This window comes from Prunus mume, linkage group LG6, assembly GCF_029339155.1.
Source record: "Prunus mume cultivar Tortuosa linkage group LG6, ASM2933915v1, whole genome shotgun sequence".
In the NCBI taxonomy this organism is placed as follows: domain Eukaryota; kingdom Viridiplantae; phylum Streptophyta; class Magnoliopsida; order Rosales; family Rosaceae; genus Prunus; species Prunus mume.
In genome coordinates, this window is record NC_142703.1 from 20,107,650 (window position 1) to 20,121,270 (window position 13,621).

The 13,621-nt window shown below is 47.3% G+C and overlaps 2 long non-coding RNA genes across 2 annotated transcripts; one reads left to right on the top strand and one right to left on the bottom strand.

Annotated features, from left to right (window-relative positions):
* Positions 1–985: 985 nt before the first annotated feature.
* LOC103335840 (uncharacterized) lies at positions 986–2,708 on the top strand. Its single transcript, XR_514357.3, has 3 exons — positions 986–1,107; positions 1,916–2,034; positions 2,450–2,708. It is a non-coding gene; the product is annotated as an uncharacterized LOC103335840 (long non-coding RNA).
* On the bottom strand, positions 2,637–3,481 carry LOC103335841 (uncharacterized). The gene is made up of 2 exons (XR_514358.3): positions 3,110–3,481; positions 2,637–2,874 (listed from the first exon to the last, which is right to left on the bottom strand). It is a non-coding gene; the product is annotated as an uncharacterized LOC103335841 (long non-coding RNA).
* Positions 3,482–13,621: the final 10,140 nt, after the last annotated feature.

A 13,621-nucleotide genomic window follows, 5' to 3' on the forward strand; every position in this document is an offset into this window, starting at 1 on the left:
CCTTTACATTCATCAAATCCTGAGCCAAGAAAGTTGGGGAGCACATCCTTATGAATTACGCACCCTTCCATCTAAATTTCAATACAATTATCCTGATTACATTGAGTCCTGGTACTATATTTTTCTGCACCAAACATCTGATTTTTCCCATTCCTGGTTCATAAACTTTGATAGTAAATTTCACAGTGAGTTTCCCTATTGGTTCCTCCATTGGTGAGATACCCATAGTCCTAAATCTGAAATTTTACCGTCTCAAGTTACTGAATTAATCACCTATTTTGCCCAAAAATATAAGTTTTCTGAGCGTGATTTATTTTTTCCAAGCCTCCAACATTTTATTGCCCGTTATAAAATTCCCTGGATATTAAAGTGGCATTATGCAGTTAATTGGGAGACAAGAACCTTCTCCCGCCAATTTTCTGTTAAGTGGTGGGATCGCTTTGAGGTTCCCCGAATTGCTAAGTATGTTTACAGAGATTTTCCTCAAGTACCTACACCACAGTTGCCTAAGCAGAAGTCCTCCTCTTCTCAATCTTCTCAGACCTCCCTCTCCGTTGAAGGGAAGTCTAAAGCTGAGCTCCAAGATATTGCACGACAACTGATGCTCCAAGCCTCTCAAATGAATGATGATGAAGGCAATGAGTCTCAGTCGTCCTCCAGCTGTCGCCCTCTCTCCTCTAGTCAAAAAAGTCTTGATTGCCTTTTAAGATGGTATGACTATCCTTATGGTCAAGATCCCAATGAAGACTACCCAGCCTATGACCTAAATCTAGACTAAAGCAAATCCTTCATTATGAGATTCCCCTGAGTAAAAGCAAAAGGTGGCCAGTAAAAGCATGAAGACAAAATTGAAAGTTGAAGTAGATTCCCTGAGTTAAAACTGCAGTCTCTCTTCTTGTGTTAAAAGGATCCAATGCTACTCAAGTTACTTTACCCTAGTTATGTAATCATAGTTGAGTTTGCTTTTCTCTTATTTAAGATAGCTTCAGCCTCAGTTGTATTCAGAATGTAAAAGAGCGAAATTTTAGTTTCTTAGTTTAAATGTTCTCTCATAAACAATGATATGAAGAACAACAATAGGAACTCGAGAGCTAGCTTTCAATCTTTGTAAGCCAAACATTCTCATAAGCCTATTTTCAAGTTATCAATATATTTTGACTATTTTATATTTTAAATTCATATAATTATGTTCTTGTTTTTATGTTCTATATTTGTATTTTCATTAATTAGATACATGCATAAGCTTCGCTTATTCTATTCTGTCTGTTTCATTATATATATATACATATGGGTAGGATATCATAAATAAAACCACCTCATTTATACAAAAAAATTTAACCCTTAGATGAAATCAGTTTTAATGGCTATGATGACATTGAAAAAGAAATCAACTCCCTATTAAACTTTATTAATATGCCTCGAAAGTAACATATTCTCTCCCCTCTCCTCATAATGCAATAGGATTCATGAACTGGGTGGTTGGTAAAAACTAAGTTGCCTTTTGATTTCCATATATCAAAACAAGCTTGGCTAATTTACAAGGTTGTGGCTCTACACAATGTTTGATGTAATCTTTGAAATTTAAGCTAGCCAGTAATTTCATCTGTTTTCAAGCATCAGGCTGTAATTTGCTGAATTTTTTTTTGGCCAAGTTGTTGGATACCGTTCCGTTTAGAACAAAAGGAACTCTATATTTTTGGCTTTTGCAGCATTGAAACTACAACATTATTGAAAACAGAACAAATTAAATGACATAAAAGAGTACAATGTGCACACTTCGTGCCTTGAAATATTTCTTATTTTCGATTGAGAATTAAGATTTGTGGGACAATTTGATGTCTAGCTTCATGAAGGCGTCTTGTGGTGATTGAAATGCATCTGTAGCCATCTAAATATGTATATTTTGATTGTGAAGGTTGCTGTTCATTACTATGGAAGGTTTGCAGAGAAACAAGGATGGCGCTTTGACTCGACATATGATCACATAGATGAAAATGGTGAACCGATTCCTTTTGTATTCGTTATTGGGACTGGGTAAGTCCTCATGCCAATATGATCTCCTAGTCCTTACGATTAAAAAGATATTACTATGAGTCCATTGAAAATATTGTGTTGTGTATCATTAACCTACAACTTTAGCTAGCTGATTTAAAACAATGTTGTTATGCAATACAGATTCCATTTCTCCATTATATCGACGGAGTGGTTACGTACAGCTTCAGCTTATATTCCTTCATGTTATGTCACATCTGATGATATTAAAATTAGTTGGTCACACAAATTTTGGAAAATGTCATAAACCAGGAAGGCCAAATTTTCTTCTTATTTCTGTAACTAGTTGCGAATGTAGCATTAGTTAGAAAAGTATTCTCCCCACATTTTTTTAAAATTGTTTTTTGTCAAGAGTTGTGAGACTCTCTTTATATTGATGTTGCAAACGCATATGCAGGTCATTTCAGGGATTGAAATAGCTGTGAAATCTATCAAAGTGGGTGGTGTTCCTAGAGTTGTTAATTATACCGCCATCACAAGGGTATCTGTGGTTTGCATGGGCACACTTGTGTCTAAAGTATAAACACAGGGAGAGAGAGAGAGAGAGAGAGAGAGAGAGAGAGAGAGAGAGAGAGACAGAGATGTTTTAATTTCTCAAAAGTTGTTTAGACTATTTTATTGTTGAGAAAGTTATACAAAATCCCCATTGATGTTAACACATGTAGCACCAGCACTTTTTGCCTTTGGGACCATCAGCACGGCAAAGTCCCATCTTTGCTTTCTCTCCTTTGCATTTTTTGTCACACTCTGGGTGGGCTGTGCAGGTGGTCATCGACTTGCTCGCCTGCTTGCATCCTCTTTGTCCTTCAACCACTGGCACTTCTGTATATTATCACCAAAAAAAAAAAAAAAGTTTCTTAATTTCTTATATTCTTCTTAATTATACAACTTTGTAAGACTAACAACTAAAACAAAGAAGGTATATTTGGGATGTCATGTCTAATAAAATTAGTGACATTATTATAAACTTTGGGAAGTTCGTATGAATTGGCTTGCAGTGCAAGAAATGATGTAAATATAAACTTTTCGAGTTGATAAGGGTTTGAGGATTACTCACCCATGGAAGCAACGAGAAGGAGAGCTATTAGCAGAACAACTGTGGTGCTGGAGCCAACGGATTTTGCCATCTCGGAAGAGTTTAGGATTGAAAGTGGTTGGATTCGAGAATTTCCAATCCAACTTGCAACCCTATTATTGAGAATGCAAGTGAGGTCTAGCTTCCAATTTATAGTTGGAAGTTGTCCCCTTGTTTAGGGTTTTTCAGAAATTAAGGCACGGATTTATAGTTGCCTTTTTTTTATTTTTAGTAATGGAAAAATAGAAATTAGACACAGTCAATTACTATTCTTATGGGTTTAGTTGTGATGGCATAATGAGTCTTATTCCTCAAAATGCCTCTAGTACATGTAGATAGAAACTAGTAAGAAAAAAAAACACCACAAGAATTAAACATTAAAGCAAGCAAGAATACCAAAATCAATTGCAAATCTTTATCTCTAAGAATATTTGATCTCTTAACATTTCGATGTTGATCCGACATTATAAAATATAGGCCATTGAATAATTATATAGAAGATGTAAATATATAAACCAACAAAATCCCCAATTGATAATTCATACAAGCAAGAAAGAAAACCAAAATCAATTGCAAATCTTATTTGATAATTCATAAGTCTTAATCTTAAATCCCTAATTGGTACTTCAAAAACCTTAAACAATCTCCAAAATTTCAACATCCACACATTTAAAGAAGAAAAGAAGATGAAGAATTAAAGATTACCTTAGTTTGCTTTAATTAACTCTTCAAGAATGACATAGGTTTGTTAATGGGATTTTATTTGGCTGGGATGGGGTTGTCACGTCTATGTTAGTTTTTTTTTTCTTTCCTTTTTTTTTGTTGGTCAAACTTCTTGTGGGGTTAGTTAATGAGATTTTGTGTGGGATGAGTGTGTGTGGGGCTTGCTTGGGTGGGCTGGGGTATTGTTTTAGGCTAAAGAAAATCAAGTCACCAAGGCCACAACCCAGGTTAATTAGAATGGACGTAGGACTTTCCTTGACTCTGCTATAGCTGAATTCTCAGAACTCCCTAACTCCAGCGAAATCAAGGCTTTGGAGCTTCGCCTCGGTAAAGGTGAAGTAACTGTCCACAGCGACCAGGTTATCTTTCTGTCCGATATACATGATATATTTATCTATGTATCAAGATCAGGGGACACAAAAAAACCACACTTTTATACACACTTTTTTAACCCTTAGATGAAATCAATTTTAAAGACTAGGATGACATTGAAAAAGAAATCCACTCCCTCTTAAACATAATTAATATGCCTTGAAAGTAACAAATTCTCTCTCCTCTATCCTCATAATGCATAGATTCATGAACTGGGTGGGTGGTTGGTAAAAACTAAGGTTAGGGGGGTTGATGGGTATGTGGCTATGTTGCCTTTTGATTTCCATATATCAAAGCAAGGTTGGCTAATTTACAGGGTTGTGGCTGTACACAATGTTTGATGTAATCTTTGAATTTAAGCTAGCCAGTAATTTCACCTGTTTTCAAGCAGTAAGGCCTTAATTTGCCGATTTTTATTTTTTGGCCAAGTTGTTGGATGCAGTTCTGTTTAGTACAAATGGAACTATATATTGTTGGCTTTTCCAGCATTTAAGAATGTTTACACCATAATTAACCAAGCGTGACTAAAACACCAAGGTAGACGTGCCTTCCTCCCTGCCAAAGGGAGATGCTCTTCCGAAGGGACAACCACCTGCCGAAGCTCCGAACTGCCAAACCTTAAACACAGGAGACACGTGTCATCATCACAGCAACTTGCACAAAGTCCCACATTGGAACTTTGTGCAAACCTCCTACCTTTACTTCCCTATAAATAGGAACAGTAACCAAGAAAAAGGGTAACTTCTCTCTCTCACTATTACTGTTACTTTGCAAAAGTCACTACCCCTAGCTAACTCAGGGCATCGGAGAGCCTTCGGCGGCACCACACCGGTGTCCGAAGCTTAACGATTGCTTTTCCTATCTTTATCTTCTGCAGGCTAGCCCTCTGAAGGCCCTTTCTCTTGCTAAGGACAACTCCTATCTCTAAGTTGACCCTCTCGAAAAAGAGCATCAACATTTTCTCCCAATACTTAAAACCCATTTTCTCTACCAGCCTGGCTCCTTCCCTATCCGGCCCCGTCGCCTCTTCTTCACTCCACACTCAGCCATGCCTATTGAGGATAGCGCGATGCCCAGCGCAATACCCTCCCGAAGGACCGTCGGCGGAGGTCAACCTCGTGCCGAGTAGAGCTCCTCGCGCTAGTGTCGTCAAGATGTCCGAGAGGTGTGACCATCTTCACTCCGGGAATGTTGGTGGAGCACGACTCTGCATCTGAGCGGCGGGAGCAGAACCAAGCCCGGGGCTCCCAACGCAGCCTTACCGGGAACTGGCGCACACCAAACTAGCGGAGCATTCCCACCATGGCCCTCCAATCCGGCCTAGGCCCGGCAAGGGAAAGGACCCTCCATCCGGAGACGATCAAGTCGCGCCTTCTCCGTATCTCCCGCCGAGGAACCGGCCTCATGAACCAACGAAGGTCTCAGGGGATTGCGAGGACCGTATCTGGACCGTCAGGCAGGACCCCTTCTTATCCCGTTAATCTCCAAGACCCAAGGTGACACACCTAGGCCCCCACCAAGACCAACCCATGTGCCTACAGGAGAGGGTATGGGGACTCGGATAATTGGGAGCGGGATTACTCGGAAGAGCACGAGCCTTATCACACCGAGGAGTTCGATGGACTGACCCTTATCTAGCTCCTGGCCACACACACACAGACCTCCAAAGAACCGAGACTCTCCCTCATGCCGACCGGCAATGAGACTTCTCTTTGAGAAGGTCCGACGTCTGGAGAATGAGCGGCAGCGCAACCACCAACCCCTGCGGCGAAGCCACGACTGGCCCTTTACCGAAGCGCATCCTTAATTTCCACGGAGAAGGAAATCCAGCCCCTCCGCATCGCCTTCTACACGGCACGGAGGATCCCTCATCCACATACATTCTTTCCAGTCCGCCATGGGATGCAAAGGCTTAACAGACGAGGGCATGTGCCTCATCTTCCCATCTACCCTCGGCGGCCTGAATTGGTTCTACTGGTGAGCCCCGCACCATCAATACGTTTGATAGTCAAGCGAGCTTTCTGGACCATTTCATGATCGGTGATCGCCTCTACTCTGCGGACGACTGTACATGCTTAGGCGGGTGAGGATGAGCCCTTCGAGAGTATGCAGCCGGTTCAGCCATGAGTACTCCGCTGCCCGAGACCGATGATCGTGCCGCCTTTGGTGCTTTCAAGAGTGGCCTCCGAGAGTCTAACTTTCGGTACCTTGTCCACAGCAACCCTTGGAACACGTATGCTGAATTAATGAAGCAGGCATGCATGCCAAGGAGTATTTCAACTCCAAGCGTGGCCGGCCACCCGGCACATCATCTTTCACGATCCCCACCCGCTTCACCTACCTCAACCCCGCCTCAACATTCTACTCCCGCCCCAAGTACCCGGTACCCGGCACCCAGCGGAAGGATAACTACCAACATAGCTTCAGCAATAACAAACGGGTAGACATAACCACCACCCGGTCGACCCGCACAAGGCGGCGATCGGGCTCCACTCCCTTCTCACCCAAGCCTAGATTCGAGGTCTTCACCACCAACACCACCTACGAAAATGTCCTGGTGCACAAGGCACCTATCATACCTAAGCCTCCCCGAGGCCGGCAGCAAGCCCATGCCCAACACGGGTGTCTTCTCGCTTCCATCAGTTCGGTTGACATGACACCGAATCTTGTGTTGCTTTGCGCAACATCATTGAAGGACTTATTCGCGATGGGAAATTGGATAAATATGTGCACAATCTCCCACCCCACCTAACCCTCACCAACGCAGATCAACATGATCTCAACTATCGTGGTGGTCCCACCCTGGCTGGAACCTCCAACAACTCTATCAAACATTATGTCCGCTCCACCTATGCGCACTGGTCTTTAGCGCCGAGCAAGGTAAACGCTTCAAGACCCATAAATCGCCGGCTCCCATTACATTCGTGAGGAGGAAGAGCGAGTGTTATCCTCCCCACGATGACCCAATCATTATTCGCGTTGACATTTCTAACTTTGATGTGGGGCGTATCCTGGTGGACAGCGATTCCGTCAGCGTGATGTTTGTCTTGAGGCCTTCAACGAGCTCTGGTCCCATCTCACCTGCTCGACCGAAGCATCACACCCCTAGTGAGCTCCTCTGGTGAGGTGGTCCAGCCCATTGGAAGCATTCATCTCCCAATCTCTATTGGATCGGCACCCCAACGAAGACAATCACCACTCCTTCCTTATTATTGATCGCCCCCACCTACAATGTCATCCTCGGCCGCCCGCCATGGCCCAAATGAAGGTCTTCATCTCCACCCATATCTGCTGCTCAAGTTTCCTACACCTCATGGCACAGCACGCGGTGCGCGAGACCAGCTTAGCCCCGCGGTGCTACGCCGGTAAGGTCCACTAACCGCCAACATCGGGCGAGGCCCTTGCGATAACGGACTCCGGCACTGATTCAAGGCGCGCACGTCGAGAGGACCCTAGGAGAAATCTGTCACCCCACAGGCCGAACCTATGGAGGACCTTGAGCTGGTTACTCTTGATGAAAACATCCGGACCGGCGGTCGGCACCTCTCTCTCCGGAGCCGTTACGATCTTGTCGCCTTTCTTCGCCTTAATTACGAGGTCTTACGCCGTCATACAATGACATGCGGGCATATCACTCGAGATCATATCCCACCGGCTAAGCATTAACCTGCCGTTCGACCCGTTCGGCGAAGCGTCGTCTTATGACCGGAGCGATATGAGGCCATGCGGCGAGTGGACAAGCTAACGACATTTGATTTATCGGGAGGTGGACTATCCCACCTGGCTGGCCAATGTGGTGATGGTTCGAAAGGGCACAAAGGGCTGGCGCATGTGTGTAGACTACACCAACCTCAATCGGGCCTGCCCGAAGGATAGCTTCCCCTACCCCGCATCGACCAATTGGTTGATGCCACGGTGGCCACGCCCTTCTCAGCTTCATGGATGCTTACTCGGGGTACAACCAGATTTTCATGCATCCTGAGGACCAAGCACACACCTCCTTCATCACGGATCGTGGCCTTTACTGCTACAAGGTCATGCCCTTCGACCTCAAGAATGCCGGGGCCATGTATCAGCGTTTGGTAAACGCCATCTTCGCTCCCCTAATTGGCCACACCATGGAGGTTTATGTTGATGACATGCTCGTCAAGAGTCGCACTACTGACCAGCACATCCCCAACCTCTCAGCCATGTTCACCATTCTGAAGTAGTATAAGATGAGGCTCAACCCCACCAAGTGCGCGTTTGGGGTGGCTTCGAACAAATTCCTTGGCTTCATGATCAGCCAGAGGGGTATTGAGGCCAATCCAAAGAAGATCAAGGCCATACTAGACATGGCAATACCGGGACGATCAAGGACATCCACGAGCCTTAAGGCGAGTCGCGGCTGACGATTCATCTCAAAGGCCAGCGATCGTTCGCCCCTTCTTCAAGGCACTTAAGGGTAGCAAGCGGAGTATTACGGACCGCCGACAAAGCTTTCAGCGGTGAAGGCGTATATGGGCCGAGCCCTTTATTGTCAACACACGAGCACAGAGACACCCTCATGATCTATCTCTCCGTCTCGCCATCGATTCTGTGCTCATCCACAAAAAATGGTGCTGAGCACCCGATTACGTCCAGCAAAGCGTTACAGACGCCGAGGTTTGGTGCCGGACATCGAGAAATTGGCATTCGCCTGGTGGTTTCAAATGGCGCCTCGGGCCGTACTTTCGAGCTCATACCATTTATGTCTTAACCAATCAACCACTTCCGGCAAGTGTTGCGGCCGGAGACTTCTAGGGAGACTAGTCAAGTGGGCCATTGAGCTTGGCGGTCGATATCCACTACAAACCCGCCCAGCCACGAAGGGCAGCCGACTTTATATCCGAATTCACGAACCCATGCCGTGGCGATCCACGAACTACGATGGAGCCCACTCCTACCCCGAGCCAGCCCACGTTGCGGCCGCGGCACCTAGACTTGACACAGCCCTTATGGACTTTGTATGTGGATGGCTCTTCCAACGCCTGGATGCGGAGCGGCCTTGTTCTCATCTCTCCTGACAAGACTGTCGCCTGAGTACGCCCGCTTTCAATTCCACGCCTCCAACAATGAGGCCGAATACGAAGCACTCTTAGCTGGCCTCCGGTTAGCCAAAGAGATGGGCGCTAGGCAAATTCAGATTTTCAGCGACTCACAGCTCGTTGTCCACCAAGTCAACCAGGACTTCACTGCTAAGGACATGTCCATGGCGCCTACCTCCAACATACCCGCCATTTGCTTACAACCTTCCACGCTTATCTCATAAGCCAGGTACCACGCTCGGAGAATAGCCATGCCGATGCCCTAGCTAGACTAGCCTCAGCCATAGAAGCAGAGGTCTTGGCCACAATATCCACATGGAAGTATTGGATCAGCCAGCACACGGACACCACTCATCTGCGCCATCGATCACAGCCCAACATGGATGGACCCCATCCTCCAATTTTTGCAGAACCAGGCGCTACCCGACCTGCGAGGTGCGGCGTGTTCACTATCGCTCCGCCCGATACGATCATTAATGGCGCCTGTATAAGCGCGGATTGACACCCTACCTTCGATGCACGACCTCGGAGGAAGGCCACTATGTCCTCCGGGAAATTCACGAAGGCATCTGTGGTAGTCATTGCGCCCGCTCCCTTGCGCATAAGGCCATTAGGCAAGGATACTTCGGCCCTCACTTCACACCGATGCCCAAGCCTTCACCCGACAAGTGTCGTGGTTTGCCAATATCCCGCAACTCCCAGGTGAACCTTTAACCATGGTCAGTCCTTGGCCATTCGCCCGATGGGGACTTGACCTCATTGGACCTATGCCCGAGGGCAAAGGCCAGTCAAATCTGCGATCGTGGCCGTCGACTACTTCACTAAGTGGTGGTGAGGCCCTAGCCACCATCACCGCTGCTCGCATTGAGGCGTTCGTTTGGCAAAATATCGTGTGCCGCCGGCATCCCTAACGCCATCGTCACGGATAACGGTCGGCAATTTGACAACGCAAAAATTTAGGCGATTTTGTTCCAACCTCAAGATAAAACTTTGCCGCTTCTTGCCCACCCACCAATGGCGTCGGCCGTGAACAAAATTATCAAGAAGACCACGAAGACCAAGCTTGACAAAGCCAAGGGTTGCTGGCCGAGCTACTCCCGAAGTTCTTTGGGCTTACTGCACCACCTTTCGTACCTCAACGGGAGAGACACCATTTTCCCTTTCCTTTGGTACCGAAGCGGTGGCACCAGTGGAGATTGGCCAGCCCACATACCGAACCTCCACTTACGAGGCCGAGGCCAATAGCGAGCAGTTGGCCCTCAATCTCGACTTCATCGATGAGCTTCGTGACCAGTCCAACATGCGTAACGCGTCGCCTACAAGCGACATTGCCAAGTACTACAACTCCGAGTTCAACCCCGAGCTTTCTGGCTGGGACTGGGTCATGCGCAAGGTTTCCTTGGCCACCAAGAATCTAATGAGGGTACCCTGGGCCCTATGTGGGAAGGTCCATATGAGATCACCAAGGTTTGCCGCCCCGGGACTTATCGACCGGGATCCCAAGGGCAAAACGTTGCCTCACCCTTGGAACGCCGACCATCTCAAGTACTACTACAAGTAAACATACCTAGACCCTAGGATATTGTGTTTTCTTCTACCTCGGTCTTGAGCCTTGACTCAAGCCCACCATTGTACTTTCCGCCCTTCGGCTCCTATCTAATAGAAGCACCAAACTGGGCCCCATTTCTACTCATTCACACTCCAGCACTTAACAAAATGCATAAGGCAAAAGGGTACCAGGCTATCATAAAAATCAAAGTCACCCTGCCTTAGGGTAGGGCAATATCCATACATGTCAAAAGACTACGTCTATAGCAACTGGTTATATCATAACAACAAAAATACACAAGCCCTCAGGCATCAGCGTGATCATCCGCCTCCTCCTCGGCAGCCGTGTCCGGGATCCACGGTCGACTCCCCTCCGCCGCATCTGCACCTCCTCGCGTCTCAGCCTCCGAAGGACTCGTGGCCTCGGCAGATGGAGTGGCTGCAAACATTGACTCCGACCGGAAGGAATGGGAGGAACACCAGGTGTCGGTTTATATCCAACTCTAGATTAAACCTGCAACCGTTTCTCCCACCCATCTTGCTCCTCGACCATCGCATCCGGCAAGACTCTTGAACTGTCCGAGCCACAGTACTCTCCACGGCCTCGGCACGAGCTCACGCTCGGCTCCTCGGCCCTCCTCCTCTCGGACTCGAGCCTAGCCTCCTCCACGCCTCTAGCCGCGGGTTGTCTCCTTTAGCTCCGCTCCAACCTCCCCACCTTGGTGCACATTCCTCTCGGATGGCGGCTGAGCCTCGTGCAGCCTTGTCTCGAGAATGGCGTCTAGCCAAGTCCACCTCTCTCTCATACAGCTAGGGTGAGGTACATATCCCAAAAGCCTGCGATAAAGGTATGTTCATGAGCTAGATCATAATTGCACTTTTAGAAAGTTAAAGGCACAGGGACTACTTACATTGGCGGTGGAGAGCACCGTCTTACGGACCCGATCGGAGAAGTCCGTGACCTTGGTCGGCGAGCTCCCGATCAATCTTGACCCGATCGGAAGGCGTTCACAAGAGGCACTTCACGGGATGCATGGCGAGGTTACCTCCTTCGCCTCCCGTCAACCGAGGCAAAGTCTATATCCTCGGTACTGCGAGGAATAGCTCCTCCATCTCGGCGGCGGCTGGGTGGGGATCTAGGTCGAGCAGCGGCAGACTGTTCCACCATGACATCCTAGATTGGCGACTCAAGTCCCCTCCGCTTCTTCTCCGGCTCATGCTCATCCTCCTCCGTCAGAGGCCGCTTCCAGCCTGGGCTGCTGTCCCCTCGGCGTCTTGGGCGCCCCTTTGCTTGCTTCTTGGCCTATTGGCCTGTCTTTCTCTCTTCTCTCTTGCAACTTTCGTTGCCTCTCCTCCGGATCCACCACCACCTTGGTGGCGACTCAACCACAGTCACCACCTTCTTGGCACCTTAGCACCTTTGCAAAAGCGAAAGAAGGAAAGGTGAGCGAGATATACAAAACAAACATATAAAGGGAGTAGGCCAATACTTACTTCCTTGAAGCAACCCATTTGTAGAAGAAGAGTGGTGTCACAATATTCTTCACTCATGCGCCTCTGGGGCACCTGTCTCCTCACCACTCTATCTCTTCCTCTTCCTCTCTGGACACTGCCTACACTTCACGGAACCTGCACATGGGCGGCGTTAGCTTTCCCAAGCTTCGGACGACAATACATATTCATACAAACACATTCAACACAAAGACAGGAATTATAACCAAAGACCTATAGATTGAAAGTGGGTAGGCACATGTTTGCTTGATCGCCCAGGCGGCCTCCCAATCACCAAAGGCAAGGAACCACCGATTTCGCCACGTCTTCGGGACGATGGTGGTTGCCCTATAAAGTATCATCTCCTTCGCCTTTCGACAGTTGACCTGCACCCACCAAAGTTGCCTGTTGCACAGACAGATGCATGAATGCTCAAAGGAGGCTCCCCTCGTTTTGCCAACCACCATGCTATGTACACCCGTGCGATACACCAGAAATTGGGATTATACTGCCCAGGGGCATAGCCCAGTCTGGAAAGCATCATTTGCACCCAAGGATGTAATGGTAACCTCAATCCATGTTTGTACATGGCTGAGAACACCATAACACAACCCTCGGGGGGTATCTAGCCGCTTGGTAGGTATGGGCAACCTCAACCTCACTCGGGTATCGCATAATCTGCCTTCATGACTCTAGATCATACAGGCTCATCATATTTTTCTTGGTAGTGGAACCCTATTGGAATGCCCACATCGGCGGATGCTACTACCACTGTACCACACCCCGATGGCCCAGCCCGCCCACTTCCACTAGCCTCTGGTGCCTGGGTTATCCCCAACACCCGGTTTGCACAAGCTTCTAGGGTCACATAGTTCCTTTGCATCTCCTATAAGCTTCCCCCAGAACTCCTTGATCGCTCCTCCCGCCAACCCTATTTCCCTCCACTATCAGCCCCTCCACCACACGTTCAGACCTAAGTTGACCCTCTCCGAAAAAGAGCATCAACAAAGAAGGTGGGCAAGGCTTGGAAAAGAGACTACTTGTTGTATGGCCCACCTGGCACTGGAAAATCCAGCTTCATTGCAGCCATAGCTAATTATCTCAAGTTTGATGTGTTTGAATTGGAGCTTGATGCTATTGACAGTGACTCTGAGTTGAAGAGGGTTGCTGTCTACAAATCGTTCCATTTTGGTGATTAAGGATATTGATTGCTCCGTCAATAAAGATAAGGAAAACCGGGTCAGTACCTACTCTTTGTTTGTAAAATTTTATACTAAGCGACATCGGGGAATCG